The sequence below is a fragment of the Camelus bactrianus genome, chromosome 26 (genome assembly GCF_048773025.1).
Source record: "Camelus bactrianus isolate YW-2024 breed Bactrian camel chromosome 26, ASM4877302v1, whole genome shotgun sequence".
In the NCBI taxonomy this organism is placed as follows: Eukaryota; Metazoa; Chordata; class Mammalia; order Artiodactyla; family Camelidae; genus Camelus; species Camelus bactrianus.
The window spans coordinates 19,149,022-19,173,214 of NC_133564.1; the positions used below are offsets into that span (position 1 = coordinate 19,149,022).

General features: G+C 35.2%; 1 long non-coding RNA gene across 1 annotated transcript in view; it reads right to left on the reverse strand.

Moving 5' to 3' along the window:
- The window catches only part of LOC123616384 (uncharacterized), an 866,081-nt gene that overhangs the window by 431,595 nt on the left and 410,293 nt on the right, over positions 1 to 24,193 (reverse strand). The window contains exon 5 of the long non-coding RNA XR_006724361.2: positions 2,586 to 2,644. This is a non-coding gene — a long non-coding RNA (uncharacterized LOC123616384). The remainder of the gene's footprint in view (positions 1 to 2,585; positions 2,645 to 24,193) is intronic.

A 24,193-nucleotide genomic window follows, 5' to 3' on the forward strand; every position in this document is an offset into this window, starting at 1 on the left:
TCCCCTCTGGACAAATTATGAAACACCTGCTGTAGGAACTGTCATCTTCTGTTTCCAGACACAGAGAAAGCTAATTCGGAAGAATGATGCTGATATGCCAGGAGAAGCAGTCACACATACACACACACACTGCAGAACATACCTGCAGTCCTAATTTTTAGAAATTAACCCAGTTTTTAATGAACCTGAATGGTAAAATACTCTATTGGCTTTCGAGTAAGTCAAAAAAATATGTATACACACACATATATATAACCCCAAATCCGTAAGTAGCACTGTGAAAATCAAAACTCAATCATGCAAATGATTTAATTTTTTTTAAAATAAAATCTCTCTCATTTTACTGAAAAGTATTCACCAGAGTAAATGAAGGAGATTCTTAATCTGGTCAAAAAGGCTTTTTAGGAAAATGTCCCCTTTATGAAACTGCACTTAAGAAACTTCACTTCCATTTTAAAGTATTTGTTTAAGAATTTTTTGGTCTGTGGTTTGTTATGTAGAACTGTCAATACTACCCTGCTACTTTCAAAGGAAACTCTGAATTATTTTCTATATATTATTTCTAAAATCTTGAAGTGGGGGTTAACCCTCATAATCTCTGATGAGGTTATATAAATCAAACTCTTAATTTTGTACCAACAAGATTTCTCTTCTGAAGCATGTATACAACCATTGCTAATAATGATTGAAGATACTTATTCCTTAAGATCTGTATCATTTGCTTTGTCAAGAATTGAAATTTAATTGTTATCATAAAGTCATATAAAAAATAAATTCATATAAAAGGGAATCATTTTGAGGATACAGATGTCTGAATGTTTTATCAAAGTACTCCAGTTTTAAATTGTACCTATCAAATGAATCTGTATTTCCATACTCATTCATATGAAAAACATATATTTAACATCATTGCAAATCTTGTGCTTTTAAAGAGTTTTGATAGTCAGTAATATTTTTATCACATTTTCTCAAAAATGAGCTAATCACTATTATTATTTCCAGTAAGAAATATAAAATGCATTCCTCATTTTTTTTGATGACTTTGAAACATGAATCTTGGGATATAATCTCTGTGTGAAAAGCATAAAATGAATTGTCTGTCAAATAGCATGCATTTTTCCTGTAATGAAAATTTCCTCTATAATAACATCTATCTTCTGTTACCTGATGGGCACATAAAAGTCAAGCTTTCAAACATGGTTAAGATGTTATTTATCTTGAATTTGTGCCAACTTCAGGTGTCACAGAAATTTTGTGTATGTGTGCATACAAAGTACACACACAAAATTTGTATCATCACACTTGTACAAGAGCCTGGGGAGGTGGGTAAACATGTTAAGCTTCTCCAGAACAACAATTTCTTTAATGAGATCTACTGGAAAGTATGACTGCGGAAAATAGACTGTGGTCTACTAGAAAGTGAGATGTGAGTAAGAGATAGCCTAATTCAACTTAGCCATCATTTATTATCTACCTGTGACAATACTGACAGAGAGCCCATAGGATAGGAAATCCAACCTAAGTCTGTGAGGAATGTACTTCTAGATATTAGAGTAAGAAGAGCTGTGTGGCTATTTATAAAATATACCTAAATATCTATACCTTTGTCTTCTCACTTGAAATCCTTACAAGGTTACTGTGTATGTTGATTTGAGTTTTCCCATGAGCAAAAATGAATAAATGAATGAATCAATAAATAAATAAGATAATAAATAAGTAAATACCCCATAAGAGTGATAACAAACTTCAGTTCACGTGTGCTATACATTTCTCTGAAGCTCATTTGATTACTGTATTTATAATCTAAGTTCTGAACCCTATGATGCCATAGATTTTTCCCAGCACCTGCTAGAACAAGTGATTTTGCTGCCAGCATTATGAAGCTACCCATGACATACAAATATTTCATTCTCATTTGTACAGAAACCAGATAGGAAATACTTGAACTATTTTTTAACCACTTTAATTCAGACTTTTGTTTCTAATTGGTCTTTTGCAGCTGTTTTACAATCCAGTTTGAATTTATAACTCCGTACTCATTCTGATAGTTACTGATTTGCTATTCTACTACACATGATGCTAGTCGTCCTGATTCACTCGCTGCCTTATTTGTCTCTGTAGCCTAATTAATGTGAGCTAGAGGGAAGAATCGGTAGCCAACACGAGTCCAGAATACAAATTTGAAAACAGCGTAAGTTTTAAAACAGCTCAGAGTATATCTGAAGTTTGTAACAGATACATGAAAACTTCATTCTTATTTTAGCCAATACATCCTATAAATTGGGAGAAAAATTTAAATATATGGAGAGCAGTAACACTTTCATTTATCAACAGTACAATTAATACATCAAGAATGCTGTGTATGGCTGTATTTTGCAAAATTTAGGGACATTTGCGTGGAGGGAGGAAATATTTGTAATCATGGAGAGTGCATGTAATGCTGGAGAATAGTAACTGACAAGAGGGAGGACTTGTATCACCTAGAAATGCTGTCATCATAGCTATGAGGGAACACGATCAGCTGTGGGCTCCCCCTCAAATTCACTGGGCAACATTCAGTTCACCAACACTGAAACAGTACTTACCCACCCCAATCAGAGGAGAAACTGTATACCTCATTCAGAGTCAGCTGGGTAGGAAGCTCCTGTAAGACAGAGACAATGAATTACCTGACTTTTTAATCTCTACTGTCTAGTACAATGTCCAGAACACAACATATATTCTGCACACATGGTGTATGTTTCTTTTTCACCAAGGAGCAGAAGTCCTAGAGCTTGGTTAATATGGGGGTGAGCCAGTGCCCAAATCAGCATGAGGACCTCAGCACTATCTTCTAGGCATTCATCACAATGCTCTGACCCCCATTCTTGTTGGCCAAAGTCTATGGTCTATGGGTTTGCATTTTAACATGATCCCCAGGTGATCCATGAACACATTCAGGTTGGAGATGGTGCCCTACTGCATACGTGACAGGCTCTCCACTATTCACACTCACAAAGCGGAGTTGCACTTAGAGCATTTAAGCATATGGGCTCTGAAATCAGATAATGTAGGTTAGGATTTGTCTCTACCTCTTACTAAGTACAGAACTTCAGGGCAAGTAATTTACTTTGCTGGGCCTCAGTTTTATCACATCTGAACTGGAGGCAGGGGGTACTAATAATATTGTCTATACAATGTTTTAACTATGAAATGAAGCTGTGCACGTGATGCTTCTGACATACACAGTTGGCCCTCTGCATCTGTGAGTTTGGCACTCATGGATTCAACCAATGGCAGATGGAAAATATTCAGAAAAAATGTTTCAGAAAGTTACAAAAAGTGAAACTTGGATTTGCTGAGCCAACTATTTACATAGCATTTACATTGTATTTACAAATATTTGCATATCATTTACATCATATTAGGTATTATAAGTAATCTAGAGATAATTTAGAATGTGTGTAGGTTTATGCAAATACTATGCTTTTTTACGTAAGGAACTTGACTGGCCATCTGTGGACTTTGTTATCCGCAGGGGGTCGTGGAATCAATCCCTGTGGATACCCAGGGAGGGCTGTACACATTACACAATAAATATTAGTTATTATAACTTATTTAATGCTACTAAGACATAATATATGCACGATAATTTTCCTGTGATTACACAGTGTTCCACAATCTCAACTTAAAATCAAGGAATTCTCACCTCTAGCTGTCAATTAACATGATTTACAAGAACCACATGTGTGTATGTATATTACTGATCGTGGGGGAGACAGGAGCAGTTTCTCTCTTTTTCCCTTTCTTTCTTCTCTTTCAACCCACCCGTTTTTTGGTCACTGAACAAAACTTGTGCAGAGGGAAGAAAATGTTCTCTTCGCTCATATTTATTCAATTTCTTCCTTCAAACATTCCCAAATCAGTATCATCAGGGCTAAAAGTCTCCCTCATGAAATCATGATTATGATATGCCAGCAAAAGGATAAAATAATTTTTTAAAAGAATCTGTCCTAAAAGAAGCAGGGCTGGGAGATACAAATACGTGCAGATCTGTAGCAGACAGGTTCCGAATGAAGGACCGTGATGAACGGTAGTGTTGTGAGATGATACTAGAGACCACCTAGCTAGATGGAGGAGAAGCTTAATGCTTTTCTAATATAGTTCACGAAACAGGGAAAATATCATGCTGATGGCTGACTTCAGACATTCAGAATACTCCCGAATACCCGACTCTTCTAAAACCAAGCGCATGAGGGATGTCTGCCCAGCTTTGAGAAGATTTCATTTTTGGTTAGTGGAAACATGAAGGGAACTTCTCTTTCATACTTAATTTAAGCTAATAAGAACTTTTTGTTAAAATATAAATGCTAAGTATGTTGGGAGACCTTGGAATTTGCCTAAGTGAGGAAAGATATGTTTAGATACGTAACTCAGACCAGAAAGTTGTCTTCAGAAGAAAAGATTTCCATAGTTAGTCAGCTCAAGGCAAATGAGAAGCTATTCAAAAGCATAATATTTACAATTTCAGATAATTCCAGTGAGAAAAAAAAAAGTATGTAAAGAAACCAAAGTGCATCAAGATCTTCCTTTTAAATTAGACTTTGTTACATACAGATGAATATAAACCAAAAAATCAAAGACATATAAAACAATGGTTAGAATTTTGTAAAAGTGTCTGGAAATCAAAAGCTCTAAAAAGAACTGAGGTTTGTGAAATATGAAGAACAATAAAAAGCTTCCTTAGGTCTTAAGCAACAAAAATCCTTGGCCCAACGTAATTTATAATCTTGTTTGTGGGAGGACAATACGTAATTGTTTTAGTTAGCTCAGGCTGCTATAACAAGATACCATAAACTCTCATCTCAACATGTATTACTGTTACTAAATACATCATATTCATTTCCTTTTGTTAAAATTTCATGCTTTCTCAAATGATCTGAGACTAAATTCTTTACAGGGTGTTCTTGAAAATTACTAGGCACAGCCCTACCAATTGTTCTGTGTTCTGGAAAGTAGGTGTAAGATTTTTACAAAGTGACTTTGGTGGGGTCGAGAGGTTCTCGTCTTGTCACAGAAAGAATTCAGATACAAGACGCGGAGAATAAGAAAGCAAAGCAAGGATTTATTAAGGGATAGGCAGTATGCTCTTAAGCAAAGAGCGGGCAGATGTCCCCCTTTCTCTGCTCATATCTAGCTACCTGCCTGCTCTAACAACTTCTTCACAATAGAATGTATCTCTAACTCTTGCCATATATTTATCATTTTATAAATACTCAAAGTTCATGTCCAGATAACCAAATTTTGCTATTTGACATCTTCTACATAGACAGTTGCTTAATCCAAATCTATTCTTTATCATTTTCACTCTCATAAACTTAAACTTGAAATGAGATTAAAATACCACTTGTTTTGTCAAATTTTTTAGTTCTCACTTCAAAACATCAAAAATGTGGAGGAAAAAAATCAGAGGAAAGTCAGCATCATGTAAATACATTAAAAAAGGGGATACAAGTATAACATTTTTAGCAATTGCTCAAAAACTACAATACTATTTTGAAATTCAATGCAGCTATGATACTGTAACTATTTACAGTCTTAAAACCATTTAGAGATGTGCATGCAATTTAAATGATGATAAAACTATCAAACATAGGAGGAAACTAATTCTGGGATGTAGGGTGTAAAGCCAATAGTTCAGCAATTTGCTTCAAAGAATAACAAAGCAAAGATCATCATTTATAAAAGCTGTCTGTTAAAGACATGCTTAGATCTCTCAATTGTTAAACAGCAAATGATGAAATGGCAGAGCTTTAAAGTTCTATCTACCAATGTTCGCCTCAACTCCCAAAGATCTTTCAGTTTTCAACTCTAGTCTCTCAAATACATGGCTTATTTCATCTTATTCAGAATTCAGCAAGCTATCAAACTATTAAACATTTTGTTCTGCTTTTCTGAATTGAATGTATTGGCTTAATTAGCTTGATAAGCATTTTTCAGATTCATAATTTCTGGAAAGGATCAGACATTTGTCTATTCTACCAAAACATGTATCTTTCCTAAACACATACTGTATTTTGACAGTTATATATGGTGGGAATGAAGGGGAAAGACTCATGGGTGACTTTGAAAGGCTACTCAAAACCACTTACACTATTTAATTTCTGACCCAGTTAGACATCGCATGCTTCATGAGTTCCTCAATGTTTTCCTGGTGACAAATAAACCTCTCTTTGCCTGATACATACTGTGAGCCTCAAAAGTACACAGAGACTAGAATCCTTTTGCTACCAAACGTATTGGAAACCCAAAGACATTACTAGACTTGGTGGTTTTATGTGTTTTATCAGCCAATGACATCATGACAGATGAGAACATTCTGCCAAGAAAAGTCAAAATTTCTAACATTAAGGATTTCATAGACAAATCATATGTACTAAATGTCATTTAATCTATACAATGATTTGAATGTAATCCAGACCCAGTGAGGGGAAAAAAAATCCTCAATCACCAAGCTTATTATAGCAAGACATGTGGTTCAGAGCAAAACAGTCAGGATTTGCAAACTGTTAAAAGTTAAATAAAATAGTTTGATATCTACAAAAAGAGATACTTTTTTTGTTTGTTTTTTCAGTACTATCTCATTTGATAAAGCATCAAACTGGGAAAAAAAGACAAAAACTTCTAAATAGTACCTCTGTTTTAATGTTCTTTTATCTGTGAATCACAAAGTAATATAGCAATAAGTAAATGAGTTGAATGATGTATGCAGAGAACAGAACATTCTACCAAACTGCTTCTTTTAGAGATAAAAACTCTTTAAGTGTGTCCAAGGGGACATTAAAGCAAGTGAGCAGAGTTCCTGCATGACAAATGGGCATTATATTTCCCAAGGAAGCGCTTTTTATCAAGCCTACTCATTTAGATGAAGTATAATCAAACAAATATAAACCCAAAATGCAACTCACAATTTTTCTGTTAACATCAAGTTAATCTTTAAAGAATCATATCCAAAAAATTCTTTGAAAGTCATACATTGTGGACAACTGCCTAAGAGAACAATGACCCAAACCTCACAAACTGGGCTTAATAAAACAGACTGAGGCCATGATTGGGTTATTTATTTATGAGACACGGTGGAGCAGCTGCATGGTGCGTACCACCTCCTAAATGGGTTCCGCCTCTAGCAGTTGTCTACAGCAGATGGAAAAGTGACAAGCTCCACTTAATATGTCCCAACATCAGAATGGTCATAAAAGAGTCCCCAGCAATTCTCTTCTGAACAGCAGCCACCTGTTTACTATAAACACACCTCTTATTTCTCAAACCACAATTTTAATTTGCAACTTGCACCTGAAAGGTTGCACACCTTTGGGTACAAAACTGCCAGGCTGCAAGCCAGTCATGAGTGAAGAGTTCAAATCTCTGGTAGAATCTGAAGAGTTTAAAAATTGTAAAGTGTTCAAAGCTTGCTTCTAAATGATCCAATCCACCTTCATTTAGAAAGGTGTTTCATCGTAATTATAATTTCATTTGGCATTTTATTTGGCTCTTGCTTTATTCTAGAACTATGCTTATTAGAAACAGACTCAGTACCCCTTTGGTTATTAGAAACAGACTCATTATGCCCACTACATACTTTAGTAGCAGAGATATAGGCTGAAAAAGTAAAGATTTTTCTCTAGCCTGTGGCTATGACTACTTCTTAGAAAGAATGAGAGTGTTTCATCAGGCATCTGGGACCCCTTTCCAATTTATTATGGGAGACCACTGGTGTCTCTAGTTGTCTGTGATGGGTTAGCACTGATCATTTGTCTCTTAGGAGAGAAAGAAAAAAAATCACTTTAAAATATTGGAGCTAATGCATAAATCTAAAATCAAAGATAACAGACATCACTAGAGCATCTATTCATATTACTATGCTATAAATCTATTACAGTAGACACAATCTGTCTCTGAACCAAGACATTCAGCACAGGAATGAAGCAAAAGCAGAAAAAAAAAAAAAGTCTTATTTGGATGATGGATTCTACAAGAAACTTATGGTATAGCTCAGTTTTTCTATTACAGGTTTTATTAGGAGGCCAGGATTAAACTTGGATCCCTTCAGGATGTAACGCAAAGGTAATTTTTCTTGCCCTTTTTCATTTGGGCTACGAACTTACCTATCAAGTTAAAAATGCTAAATCTGGAGCATGTAAAGGATTCTTCATGCAGTAATATTTCTAAAGGAGTGAGAGAAGTTTCATCAACAGGTTTGGAGCATAACATAGGTTAACTGGACATTTGTCTAGCTGCCTATTTTTTAGGGGAGAAAAACACAAATTTTGAAGGCAAATGTGCTGCATTGCTGTATCACGTTGATCTGTCTGCCTACGCTAGAGGGTCAGGAAGGGCTTCATTAGTCACAAATATGTAGGCTCTTTGGTTTTGTTTTAAATTGTACATCTATGTCACATACATTTTTTCTTTTATAGAACCAAGTTTCCTGATTTAACCTAAGAAAAAAGAGCCAGAGAAATCACTGAGATTGTTATAAGGACAACTGATTGGTTAGACTACGTGTAAGGGAGTGCTGCTCCAGGTGTTCAGACAGTCGTAATATTGTTCAATTATACATTGTCGGGCAATCGACATCACTAAGTCACATGTACCATGCCATTCATTTACACAGACGTCTCTTGCTATCACAAATGAACCACAGGCAAATGTATTTTAGAAGACAGAAATGGATTTAATGTAAATTACTACAAAAGTCACACACGCACAGCACCATATCATTTTCTTGCTCATGCCCTCTCCCAAACTCCTACCGCAAGTACCCAGAGGTCCAGGACAGAAGACAAATTACCAGATACTCTAATGTAGGCATGCAAGTCACACGGAAGATTGCACTTTGATCTCCAGGATCCAGCAACTTTCTATGTTTGACCATATTTTCATCTTCTCAGCCAAGCAACTCCTACAGGGGACCACAGCCATCATACAGCACAAATGGGCTCGTGGAAACTCACTTGTCATCCTTTCACAGCAAGCCCCACAGTCCTACTTCCCAGCTTATGAGAAACAGAAGGATCTCATCAGATATTTAGTCAGAATAAGTGGCGAAAAATAAAATGTTCCCGACTTTTTGCGTTTGATGCTGAAGTATTTCTGAATATTATGTCACACGGAGTAAAAGAATAGAAGTAAAAGTATATTTCTTTTGTGGGAAATAGTCAATATCTCACTTAGAGGAAAACATAAGAACAGTATTTCTTTCTAAGAAATTAATACCATAACATTGGGTACAGCAGTCAGAAAGATTTTCGTAATATCTACAACATGAGCTCATCATGTGTCATAATATTTCTAAGGAATAGTTCTTCAAAGGGTAGCCTTGTTCTCATTATTAACCAAGCATCTGTTTGCTAGTACACTTATTTGGCTAATTCCTGATAACAGGAGTGGGATAATTTGTGTGTCTCAAAGTATAAAAATGAGTCTTTATTTTTATAACACTTTATTGTTACATATTTGTAAGATGGTTTGTAAGTCATTATCACATCCTCCTAGCATTTGTCACTATTGACATTCCAATCTTAAGCTAAGAAAGCAGAAAATTAAAATGTATACAATGCTACTGATTAAATCTGTTGTAACACAGGATTATGCTTGAATTGAATTAATTCACTACTTTAAATCAAAAGTTTTACCAAAATAGTAAGAAATGGCAAGTTAGTACATGTTAAGATTAATTTTTTCTGCCCCCAGAATGATATTATAAGCATATGGTAGAGTAAATTTTGCCTTAAAACTTCAAAGAAAACTAGTTTATTTTTAAATTTGGGTCATTTGCAGAAAAGATTTATTATATGCTTTATACCTCTATATAATTCAAAATAAACATATTTTCATTTAATTATTCATGCCTTTTTTGTTTTGAAGAAATTAAATGAATTTAAAGTAATTCTTAGGGACTACATTCATGCGTTGCCCATCTGAGAAATTTAACGCTACATAATTCAATACTGTTTTTTATATTACTGTTTATATAAACTGCCAGATAGAGCCAGAACAATTAAAATTAAGAAATATTCACTTCCATTACCTTAGTGAACAATATTTCTAAATTATTATTTTAAATATTTATAAATAATCTATATTACTTATCATATTATGACAACAGTCTACGACCATTAAAGATGTGTTGCCAATTGCATGTTGTGTAGAATTAGGGAAGATGGAGAATGTTGCCTGTTGACTTCTATATTGCTAGCAACTAAGTACAGAACTAGCTTTTAAAGGTTTTTAAAACTTTATTCTAAAATTGTATTCTAATACATGCATTAACTTTCGACATTAAAAATTTAAACAAAAGAAAATAGTATAGAGTATAATAAAAGCTTCTTTTCACTGACTTCCTCTCACCTAAAACTCAACAAACTCCCAAAGTAGGTACTGCCATTTCATTTTACAGATGAGAAAACTGAGGCACAGACTGATTCAGTAACTTGCCTAAGAGCATCAGTGACTGAGTGGCAGGCTCACAACTCAAACCAGAGCTCTGAGGCCCCCAAATCCACATAATTATGATTCTCAAACTTCAATGTGCATAAAAGACAACTGCTTCTGGCCAAGATGGAGTAAAAGGTTCCAACTTTATCCTCCTCCCTGAATCAAATAAAAAATAGACAAAATATATGTAACAACATTTTTCAAGACATTGGACATTAAGCACTGAAGGACAGTCATCCCTAAGAGATAAGAAAAAATTGAGATGAGCCCTGCACTCGTCCTCGCTTCCTGCCTGGAAGGGTTTCTAGGCTGAAATGCAGGGAAGGGAGTTAACAAATGAAGACCAGCAAGTGACACACACAGTTGAGGAGACATACTCCTGGAAGACTGGAAAGGCCAAGACAGCTAGAATTTGCAGGACAGGACACTGGAAGGGAGAGAGCTGCACAGACAGAACTCTAGAAATCTTCATAAAGTATGCCTTATATATTTAGCTGCTTACATGTATATAAGAAAACCATGCAAGGCCATAAAAGGAACCACTAGCAATAAGAGCTGAAACACAAAGAGGAGTGGAAAGAGTGCCTATTCCCACCAACCAGGCTAGAAAACTTTGTAATTCACTGGGCACTGAATACGATACCCAGAAAGGTCTTGTCTTGGTAATGCGGAAAAAAATAGCCCTAGACTAAATTCAAACAAAGCTGAAAAAGCAAGATCTGATGGGACTCCAATCTTTCTGTGTAAATGAGCTGTCTCAGAACAAAGCTCAAGAGAATTTTTAGAAAATTATCCAGCACCCAAAAAAGTAAAATTTACAATGTCTGGCATCCAAACAAAAATTATGAGACATTAAAGAAACAAAATTATACCACCCATGAGGAAAAAATAAATCATTCAAAACTGACTCATAACTGGAACAAATAACAGAATTGGTAGAATAAATATTGACTGTAATCCCCACAGCTAACATCACACTTAATGGTGAAATAGTAAGGCTTTCCCTCAAAGATCACGAATAAGACAGGGACGTCTATTCTGAGCATTTCTATTCTAGTCTACACACTATCCTAGAGGTTCTTGCCAGGGAAAATAGGCAAGAAAAAGAAGGAAAGGGTATCTAGATTGGAGAGGAAAAAGCAAAACATTTCTACTCTTAGATGACATGATCTTGTATTTAGAAAGTCATGGTACAGATGACAAGTCATAACTACTATGCTTTGTCTTCATTCTTGAACTAAGACTCAATGAGCACAATAAAAAGTGTTGCTTTAAGCTGTTAAATTTTGGATTAAATTTTTATACAACAGTAGTACTTGCAGATAATCCCCACAAAATCTGTATAAAATGTTAAAAAAAAAATAGTTATTTGAGGGCACTGTAAACAACCAAAATTAAGACTAAAACTGGAAATAAGGCCACCCTTGGCAGACAGTTGCCCTGCGTGAGATCTGCATGTTTGCAGCTTTTTGCCTATGGCACTATCCAAACTAGACATCTCAGAGTGGCAGAAAGCTACATTTTTATTGATTTCAAGCTTCAGGCGACAGAGGTGCAAGCTGACAAAATGACTGGAATATTAGAGGGGAAAGGAAGGAGCTACAGAAGGATGAATTTCAAAATCTGTGTTTAAAAATTGCCCAGATTCTCCTGGACTGATCCCATCTCTAGATCTTCATTCTCACTATCACCCCTGACCTACAGAGAATTCCTATCACTGTCTGCCACTCAACACCAATGTTTTATTCACTGCTTTAGTAAAGGATATAGAGAAGGAATTGAGGAGTGGGTTACTCCAATATGTCTATATTTCGCCACTGTCAAAATCCTTCCTGTGAATTATTTCAAGGTACAAATGGCCCTTCAGCATCATTTGTTACAGGCCTCTACTGGATCTAGGATGCAGCACAATCTGAGGAAGCTGAAGCACTCTCAGCTGCCTGAGCAGCTGAAGGGAGTCTGGGATCCCGTGCTGCTAAGTCCAGCCCAGCCAGATGCTATGCTTCTCTTTCCCCAACCAACTGAGGGAGAATGAGCAGCCTAAGAAGCATTCCCACATACATTACACAGACTGTTTGATAGTAAAGATCAGTGAAATATTTGCCTGTCTGCTCCTGTCCCAGCCATTGCCCAGGTTTGACTCAGTAATTGACTCCTTGGGGCATGCTTGAATTGGAAGCAATGAGGTGTGGTTGGATAGCACATTAGGAGAAATCGCAGAGTTGTTTCTCTTACCAGGCTGTTTCTCCTACCATAAGATTTTCAGTAAAGTCAAGAACAATTTCATAAGACAGAGGAAGAGAGACTGCTTCTGCTGATAAGGAAGGCAAGATTGGCCCAGGAATTGTGGTTATTCTGACTAATCTGCCCAAACGTTCCCATTCTAGTCATCAGCTCCTCATTCTTTCCCAATCAATAATCTGGCTTTGATTTTTTTTTGTTGTTGTTCTTATGCAGATCTTCTGTGCAAACAATATAATGGTAGGGTCACTGCAACACCGATTTTTAACTATACTTTACATTGAGATTTTAAAGTTTTACTCTTGCTAATTTATTTCCAGTTAGACATAGCTAGCACATGTCACAGTCCTGTCATTCTTCATGCCCTACAGACATGACTTCAGAGATTCCAATTTGCCACTGAGTGTTACAGACTACCAGAGTCCCATCCTATGACATGATAACCAAGCTCCTGTTCCCAGTTCCTCTGAGGTCTATTACTATACCATGTAGGGTTCATTGATGAAAGCAACAGAACACATTCTTTACTTTATTTAGAAAATACATTTTAAAAATTCAAATTAGTACACATAATCCCCAGGAGGGCCCAAGAATCAGCTGAAGTTATCCAGGGAGGAACAACTCCAAAACTGTCTCACTGGCCGATTTGCAGGTTAATCAGATAAATCCCTAGTCCTTGGGTCAGTGGCACAGCTGACACTGGGGCATCTGCCTCTACTGCTACTAAAAGTTCTTTAGCTCTCCCTTGTCCTCTGCCAAGCAGATTGTTTCCTTGTCTTTCCTTCTTCGGAATCCATGTCTCATGTTGGTGTTAACTACAAGGTGGAAATTAAGTCACGTTTTAGCATCCTGGCTGCCAGGAAGGCTGGGGAATTGGGTTTCTTGTTTCTACTGGGGTGACTATGAGGAATAAAAAAGTGAGAATGCTCCAAATATAAAAAAGCAATTCAAAAGATGGAACGCTACACATACGACATACTGCTGTAATATATGTAACTAAATAACCTGCTTCTATTTCTTGGTTTACCATGTTTATACAGTGTCTTTTGAAAAGGTGAATGTGAAGTGGTAGGTAGGCTTCTGACCAGGCTCCATTATTCAGTGTGGGGTGGTGAGTACGCTGTTCTCCAGAACAGAGACACTTTTTTTGTTGTTGTTCTCTAGTTAAATTCTTCCCATTTACCACTTTTACCATTCACTTACTGTGCTCTGCTTCTCTCACTGTTCCCCCAGCTTGCTATAGGAGCCCTCTCCAGACAAGATGTTTTCTTGTTTTCCAGTGCAGCTCTGGGTTTTAAATCTGTGGTCCAGCTCAGCTGTCACTGCAGGTTAGTGTGAAGGGATGGAGTGGAGGGATGGGATGTCCTCATTAATCCAGGTGATCTGATTGCCTTTCTTTAACCCACTGACCTGACTGTCTAGTTTCCCCTCCAGATCTTTTTCTTCTCACTCCAGGTTTAGTAATTTTATGAATATCCTCTTTTACTCATGTAAGACATAGTGTTTTCATGTCTTTTTCTTTCTTTTTTTTTTTTTTTTGGAAGAGCTATTTTATTTTCTCTTATCAATTCTATTCCCAATTCTATTCTTATCAATTCTATCTTCCATAAATATTATACATTTCCACTGAGGGAACAGTTTCTTGTATTAGCTCTACAAGTTATGTATTATCATTCACACTTTAAATAAAACAAAATTGAGGTTTAGAAAATTAAAGCAGTTTGCTGATAAGAAACGAAGTCAAGATCTTAACTGAATTCTGTTTAACCTCAGAGCCCAAGATTTTAACTACTGTGGAATATATATTCCATTATATAATATCATGTTGCTCTTAACAAATCATTATTTCCCTCAACATCTCTATTCAGTATTCTAAAGATATATATTCATTTAAAATTGTGAGCATTGTTATGATTTGAGATTGCCATAACTAGTATTCTATCCAGTTAATTGTAGCAGGAATTAAATTCATATCGAGATACAGATTCATCTACTTCCCATAAAATGATGTTTCCCAAATGTCAGTTTCACCCTTCTCCTAAATAATCAGACCTATTTTCCATTTCAAAAGTTATTCTTCTCTATGATTTTTCTATTAGACACTTGAATGTGATAGTCACAAAGTAACGGTTTCCCCCCATCCCAGAGTATTAGAAGAAACTACTTTCCTCTCTTACAGGAAAACATTCTGTTTAGCAGATGGCATCACTAGGAAGAGAAAGAATCTTCCAGTTTTTACTAACAAGAACTCTAATTACTCCGTTGGAGAGTTACTGAAGACAGATAGTAAAGAGGAAAGGAAAATGACACTCTTGGTTTCCTAAACCTAGATAAACTAGAAAAATGAACTGGCTTGGAATAAGATGAGTATTTGGACCTTAATCATACAACTTAAAGCAGAATGTCTTGTCAAGTGGGTGTCAGGGTATAAAGTTCTTTAGTCAATGTCTGTATTACTAGATACACTAAAACACTTAACAGCTTGCACTGTATCTATCATAGAGTCATGGAGATAAGAAGGGATCTGAAGAATGCCCTTCTACAAGAGACATTGAAAGTCAACTCTCATGAAAAAAAGTCAAGTATTTATGCACCCATGTTTAATGTGCAACTAAATACATCTCTTAAAAGTTTACTTGCAAATGTCTTGTCTATTAACCTAATTATCCCATTTATTTGCATAAAAAAATCAATGATGCATGCATACAAGAAAAAAAAAGTCCATGGGACAAAATTAAGGGAATGTGATAATCATTAAAATAACTTTTAACAAAGAGAAGCAACAATTTCTGCATGAAACTCTTAGCTACATTAAGTAAAATGCAATAGCATAATAGAATTTTACCCTGTAAAATGTCTAATAAATACAACTTTATCACTAGAGAAACAGAAGCAACTTAAGTACGAAAATATCACAATTAAGAAACTAATGTATTATACTTCAGGAAAGAAGCAGAAACCAAAACCTGAAAATTACAAAAAATAAAATGAAAAGTAAAATAGTTGATGCTATAAGATAGTTAACAGGAAAAAAATTTAAGATTTTGGAACCAGAGATAGATATACATGGCTATCATCTATAAATTTTGGAATATTTCTGACTCCTATAACCATCATCTCCATCATCATTACTCATCAATAAGTGAACTAATTCATGTAAAGTGAAATACTATCCTGAATATGGTAGGTCTCAATTAATGTTAGCAATTATTCAATTCATGTTAGCAGTTATTAGTTTTGTTATCTTTTCAACTGACCAGTTTGAAATTGTGAGATCATTCTTGACTCCTTCTTAATATCTCCTGAATTTTTTTCTTTTTCTATAAGTATCTCCTAAAGTCATTTTCTCATGTTTGTTCTCATTAAGATGGAAAACCCCAAATTCCCTCCTTTACCTTTCTCATATCTACAAAAAGCATCCCCATTTTCTTGATTCAGACTCATAATATGTGTGTTTAAAAAAAGTAAGCTTACTATTAAACGTATTACATATACGAATATATTTATTTATATTTAAAGAAACATATACTTTTTATTTAAACTTCAGAAAAATAGAAAAGGAGGAGGAGGATAAAAATCACTCATATTCCTGAAACCATAATATTACCAATATTTTAGTGTATATTCTTTCAGTATTATTGAATTATGAGCGTTATGAAGAGTCCTTCCACTGTTTTGTGGCCACAGTGCATATTCTAGATTTTATATCTTATCATGTCATACAAGCATTCCCCACTCACTGAGAGAGATATTTGTGGTTAGTTGCTATTGTGGATTTATAGAATGTGGGTTTATAGAATGCTAGGATGGTAAATTCGAGACCTAATTGCATTGAACATTTGCAGCAGCCCCTATTTGTTAGCTTTATCACACAAAAATCTCCCTCTGAAAGCCCAGACCCCTTCCCTTAGAGCCTATGAATTGATACAGACTATGGCTGACTCTTCCCAGAGAAATCGGAATCTGCATAGTCACCTGATCTTAGGACTTCCTCAAGATTGTCCATTTGGCCCAAACTTAATCCTGAAGCTGTGAGTACACTCCATCTGCCCTACAACCACTGCAGTATTACTGAGAATAATTCCCTTGGCTAGCTGAAATCAAGTGTAAGCGCATCCCTTCATCCCTCTGCTTTGTGATTTTATACCCTTGAACTAACTTCCTATTTGCCTCCAAATTCTCCCATTGGGACTAGCACCCCACAGATAGAAAAATACCCTGTATGGGTCATATGTGCCAAAGCCACATTTATTTCCAGAGACCTAGTAATTTCACTTTCTGGTACCTCTTCTAAGGCAGTGCTTTTTGAATTCTAACATGCACACAAATCACTGGGGGCCTTATTAAAATGCAGATTCTGATTCAGGCAGTGTTGGATGTGATCTGAGATGCTGAATTTCTAACAAGCTTCTATGTGATGCTGATGCTGCTGGACGGTGAATACACCTTGTTTAAGGAGGCCCTGTAGAAGCTTTTGAACAGGTACCAGGCAACAGACACAGTGATGTTCGCAGAAGCAGTGAAAACAACCTGATAACAATCTTACAGTCCATTAATATGAGAACAGATGATACACTATGGAACATTCAAAAGAGAATTCTGTGGTAGTTCTATCTCTAACGCAGTGGAGTTAAAATGAAAAACAAAGCAAAGAATGATATATACTGTATGTTACCCTTTATGTAAATTCTATTTCTGAACATAAAAATGTAAAAACTATAGTGGGAGACTATACTCAAAAATTCATGAAAATGGCTGCCTCTGATGAGGAAGAGCAATAGAATGGGATGAACAAGGAAACTGACCTTTGTAAAATAAAAGAAAACATGCAAAATGTTAACATATGTTAAGATAATATGATGGGTATTCATTGTATTATTTCTTTTTAATTTTATGGATTTTTAAAAATGCTTAACTTTTAAACTCATATAAATATTTAAAAAGAAAATCCCTGGAGGGGGGAACATCCATGGAATAATTATGGCACCAAAATGATTAAAAGATGGCCTTCTATGTGCATACAGATTCTATACAGGTGAACAAGGAGTAAAGCAAAAAGAAATATATCAAATTCAAATGCTCAGAAATGGAGTGGAAGTGGCAGAAAATTCTTTATGCTTCATTATATGTCTTTGTTTTATTTTTTTGTTTTCAAACAAAATTACATGATATTTTAATATGAGCACATAGAAAATGTGAAGTAAAATAAAAATGTCAGTAAATTTTAAAATATTAAAGCAAATTAGCATAAGAGTAAACAGTGCGTCAGTTTAGGAGATGAAGGATTGGGGAATTTTTCAAAAAAACAAAACAGGTAACTATTATGGACTACTACCCAGTACTCAGTACTATTAAAAATAACTGTATTTCCTCTAATCCAAAACTCTTACTGCATAATCAAATATAAGATATTTAATTTCTATCTCAAATCATGCTAAGAGATATGTCCCCTACATTCCAGCTTCCCTACTTCCTACATTCCTCTTCTCTACCTGACTGCTGGGTCCTAGTCTGCATCCCATAACAAGTCAGATTTCTTTGCACCTCTTGTCTTGATTAAGTCACCAAAGGTGAGTCTTTTCCATAATTCAACCCACTTAAATCAGCATAACACTTGTTTGAAATGCTCTTGTAAAATCTCTGTCTTTGAAAGGAAATGCATCATGATTAGCATAAAAGATAGAATCAGTGCTGGCTGCCATTCTTCAAAGAAGCCTAAATGCTACTTAATGGCCAGATAAAATTGAACATCACGAAGTCAGCAATCTACAGCAATCTAGGTCTCAAGCTCATTCATGTGGATCAAAAGCAGAATCCGATGCTGAAAATAACAGACATGTAAAACAGATTAATTCACTTAAAAATATATTATCCTCCTACCATGTTCCAGGTGCCATGCTAGGCTTAGAAAACTAAAAACCTAATAAACATCAGGTCTATGTTTTATCTATTAAGTAGGCACATGCCATTTTCCTAGTGTATGCTACAGCTTTGAGAAGTTGTTCAGAAATGCTGAGTATGCTCGTGTGGAAGAGAGGGAAAGAGAGAGATCAATCCGTGGTAGTATTTTCTCTACGGATCCTGATGAAATCAAATGTGTCAGTCTTTCCCCTGGTGCTAAAGAAACTGATGGTTCCATCTAATGTGTGCTACCATTTTTGTGGTTCTTTCTTATACAGTCTTCCACTCCAGTGTCTATTTCACAAACCTTATCATTGCTCAATTTAGATGCTCCAAATGGAGTTAAACAGTGGTGGAGATTGAAAATGGTTACACAGGTAGTTAAAGGAGGCTTTCAGTTTGGGTTTCTGCCTTCATTATCAGCGTATCAACAGGGTCCCTTGAAGCTGATATTATCTGAAAATGGGCTGTAACACAAGAACCTGGAAGGAGAGGAAACAAAAGAATCCCATACCCAGCAAGCGTGTGAAACACTAAATGAGTAGACATTTTCCTAGCAATGTGTGTTCACCTTTCCTTGCTTATGAAAGAACCATTTCATATATGCTATGATGACCGTATTTCTTAAATGAATGGATCTGTGGAAATTCTCTTTAATTTCTTTAATTTTAAGACATTAAAGACTCCATGCTGGCAATCCGAGGCAATCTTTGCTGACAGTAACAGTGGGCAGGGTGCTCTATGATGAGTCAGAGTCACTGACATCTTTTCGGCACAGACTGCTTTGCTTTTTTATTAACCTATTAGCAAAATAACCTCAAGTATGCCTTATCACAAGACATAAGATAGAAATTAAAAGCAAGAATAGAGGGAAAAAAGCTTATCCTTCCTTTCTTCATATTTCTAATTTCCTCACAATCTCCTCCCCATGTAAATCAAAAAAAAAAAAAGAAAACAAAAACCACTGTAACATAAAAATAAGTGAGCTTTCTTAACCGTTGCTGGAATGCCTGGAGAGTGCAGGGCCTCCCTTCTATGACCGTCTTCCCCAAATAACAACGTGTGGTCTCCATGACCCTGCACTAAAAGCTCTCTTTCCTCTGTATATCCAATCATGTAGGCTCTCATGAAAGCTGTTTGTTTAACAAGCCCTTCTACTTCTGCTGAATTATTCAGTCTGCATCACTCAGCCACCAATGCCCCCTAAGAATATTTTCCAAAGGCCCACTCTCATATGCAATTCTATTAAAGTCTCCAAAGATCTGTTAAGGGCTTCCTATCATGTTTAAGAAGCTGATAGTCTAGAAAGAGAGACAGACAACATAAGAGGAAGTAACTGTAATGCAGTGTGATGAGTACAATAAATAGACGTTTGTAGAAGGTACAAAGGTCAAGAAGAGTGTAAGTGATCAGAGAAATTTTTCTCAGAGGAATTGCCATCAAATCTTAGTATTGAAGGATGAATAAGTATTTGTCAAGGTGTCAGGAAGGAAAAGTTCTTTCTGGAAGAGAAAAGAATACTATTGTTATTTTCCACTGCATGGGAGTGTAAATCAATGTAAATGAACTGGGGATCTACAAGTCTAAAGTGGAGAAACTGGGGACTGGAGAGTAGAATATGATATGAAAAAGTAAATACAGTCAAAACTGGATTTTATTCTTTTGAGCTGGGGTCTGTAAACTGACTGATGCCCATCAATTGTTTTTTAAAATTAAGTTTTATTGGAACACAGACACACTTCTTCATTTATCCATTGTCTTTTGATGCTTTCAAGTAGTTGTGACAGTGACCCCCTGACCCACAAAGCCTAAAATATTTACTATCTGTTTATATAGAAAGTCTGACAATGCCTGAGAATACTCAGCCAATAGGAGAGGATCCAGAGATGAAGTCTGACAGCTCCTTTGAGTCAGAGCAAGCCATTTTTACCTTTTTAAAAACAACATATGTTCCTGTCCTTGTTACAAAAAGTAACATAGAACATGTTTGTTGAGTAAAATTGTAAAAAAGAGAGAAAAAACCAAAATAAAACTATGAAAATCATCCTTAATGACACAACTGTAACATCTTAATAGTTTGTGAGTGTCTCTTGTTCCCATGACCATACAATGCTCTATAATTTTTTACCAAAATGGAACCATATTATCATATTTCATAAAGTCCACAAAGGATAGATAGGCTATTTTTAGATCTTGTTTTTACAAACAGCACTCTGATTATATTGTTAGATAATTTTTTTATCATGTATATATAATTCTTTCCCTAGGATAAAGTCCTGTACATAGAATTGATAGGTCAAAGAGACTGTACATTTTTTAAGTATTTTTTTCTTATTTTATAGGTGTTGTATAATTATTTATTTGCAGATTTCAGAAATCCAAGCAAAAAACATGCAGACAGAAAAAAGAATTTATGAACAGAAAGACCATTAGACTCTAATTGCAGAAATACAGCTGTGCCTCCTGAGTCAAGCATAAAACATCTCTTGTTCTTTCTCCTGACACTGTTCTCCTTCTGGGGTGGTGTTATCTTTCACACTCACTAAGCTACTACATCATGATTTTAATCACTAATACCTCCCTGGCTCACCTATTTGATTACATGTGGTTCATTATAAGTTGTCCAATATAATAGCTTCAGTCCTTAAATCTAAATGATCTTGTGGCTCTCCTTGATTCTAATTTCAGAATTTCTAAAATAAAAATCATCAAAAGAAAAAAACTCTACTTGACTCCACTAAGATCATTTGTCCAGCCCTCTTCTAATCAGCTCTGGCAACAGGTCTATAACCACCTGTAAGAATCTCTCCTCCCTTCTTCAAGACCTTTGAACTGGACAGATCTCTTGGTTAGGGATACAATTACAGGAATCTCTACACAAAAAGCACTCAGTACTTATTATTAAAAGTAGAAGTAATAAGTTAACATGGTATGTAATTTTATCAATTAGAGATAACCACAGTTTCCATTTTGGTTTACTATCTCCTGGATGCACTGTTTACACTTAAAAAAACATCATGAACATTCTTCCAGGTCAAGAATTAAAGCCCTACACCATCATTTTTAATGACTGCTTACTAGTCTATTCACTATATATGCACAACAATTATCAAGTCATTCCTCCTTTATGAAATACTAAGTTTGCTCCCAGTGGTTAGCTGTTAAAAACTGTGTGGTGATTAATATTGTAGAGCATTTTCAGATTGTCTGTTTAGAAAAAAATGTAGGAGGAAAGTTGGTAATTCAAAAGATGTGAAATTTTCCACAAGTCAATTTACACTGACAAGTTGTGACATATAAATTCTTACCAATTTAGAGGCACAGCCACCCGAGCCTGAGTAATGTTAGTGTTCATTTTCACCATTGCCAATCCGATGGATGGAAAATGGTAACATTTTCATTTCTTTTTAAACAATTTTTTAGTCATTTTTACTCTTCCTTTTACCTATAGTCTGTTTTTGCACAGATGAGTGGTTATCTCTTTATAATTTATTTGCCCAGTGTTTTCCTTTATCAAATAAAGATAGTAAGATTTCCACTGATATATTAGTTTAAATACTTATTTTCTTCAAAATATGCACTTTAACAGTAAGGTATAATTTTTTTCTTGTTTTCTTGTTTTTAGCTTGATGTGGAGTGGGAAAATTTTTATGTCAATGTCCTCAAATCTGTGCCTCTAATCATGTATGGTTTCAGTCTATGTCAGGATTTGGTGACATACTTAGAAAACCTTGCCCAATTATAATATAATTGTAAAATGTTTTCATCATGTTCAGTTTATGTGTAGTATTTAATGACCTCATTTGGTGTATTGAAGCCTTTAGTTCCTTTGTAATCTGTTTAGGTCTTGTATCTGAGGAATGGATATAAAGTTTTGTATCAGATAAACATCAACACAAATTTAATAAACTGTCTTTTCTCTCACTAACTTAAAATTCAAAAATTAATGTGTACAGTTTCAGCTCTAGTATGTAAGGAACAAATATGTTGACATTCTCATCTTTACAACTAGAAAAAGGTGCACAAATTGCAAATCAGTGACTTTCATGGACCCATCAAAGGGTCTGACTTTTGCAGGCTAAAACACTACCTGAAAAGCCAGAGAGATAGGCACATTCAGAGATACAGCAATCATGATGTGCTTGCCTAGAGCAGAAACTGCCTGAGCCATAAACCGGAAGGAACACCTAAATGGTAATTTTGATGAATTGTTGCAGGATGAGTATGAACTAGCACGAGAGGAAGGAAGAAACTCCTTGGGTCACATCTTAACCACCTTCCCCCCCAGGAGGAGTACACACTGAAACCCAAAATCAAGAGGAGAGACAAAACCAAGGATACTAGAGACGTGTGAAGCCACTTGTACCCATAGCTACAGCAATTACAAACACAACCCATCTCCTAGCCAGATTCACAGAAAATCTTCCACTAAAAGCCCATTTATCTTACTTCCAGACAAAACATGCCTGGCTTTCAACAACAATGACAAAATTTACAAGGCATGCCAAGAAAAAACAGAGTCTGATGAGACGAAGCAATAATCAGAACCAAACTTGAATATGATACAGATTTTGGAATGATTAAACAAAGAATTTAGCATAACTGAAATTAATATGTTAAGAGTTCTAAAGTAAAAAGTAGACAACATGCAAAAATATATGGGTAATGCTAGCTAAAAGATGGAAATTCTAAGAAAGAATAAAATTCTAGAAATCATACAGTAAAAGAAATGAAGAATGCCTTAGATAGGCTTATTAGTAGATTCAACATGCCCAAGAAAAATGTCTGTGAACTTCAAGATAGAAATTTCTCAAACTGAAACTCAAGAAAGTAAAAGCTGATAAAGCCAAAACAGAATATCCAACAACTGTGGTACACTATCAAAAAGTGAAACATATGTGTAATTGGAATGTCAAAAGGAAAAGAAATAGACAATGGAGCAAAAAAAAAAATTAGCCAAGAATATTCCAAAATTTATGATAGATACAGAACCACATATACAGGTAGTCCAGTGAACACCAAGCATAATAAATTCCCAAATATATATACCAAGGCATATTACATTCAAACTTCAAAAAACTAAAAACAAGGAAAAAAAATTCTTGAAAGAAGTCAGAGGGGGAAAGAACAAAGCAGAACAAAACTCAACTTGGAGAAACAAGGAAAAGAATTACAGCAGACTTCCCACCAGAAAACGAGCAAGCAAGAAGAGAGTGGAATGAAATATTTAAAATGTTGAAAGAAAAATGACACAACCTAGAATTCTATATACAGTGTTATTATTTTTCAAAGTGAAGGAAAAACAAAGACTTTCTCAAACAAACAAAAACTGAGGGAATTCATTGCCAGCAGTCTTGCCCAGTAAGAAATGTTAAAAGAAGTTTTCCAGGCAGAAGAAAAATAGCATAGGTCAGAATTTTGAATCTAAATAAAGAAAAGCATCAAATAAGGAATAGATGAAGGTAAAGTATAATCTTTTAGTTTTCATTTTCTTAGTTCATTCTAAAAGATAATAATTTGCTTAAAACAATGCTAGCAATTTAACAAACACAGAAGTGAAATAAATGACCGCAAA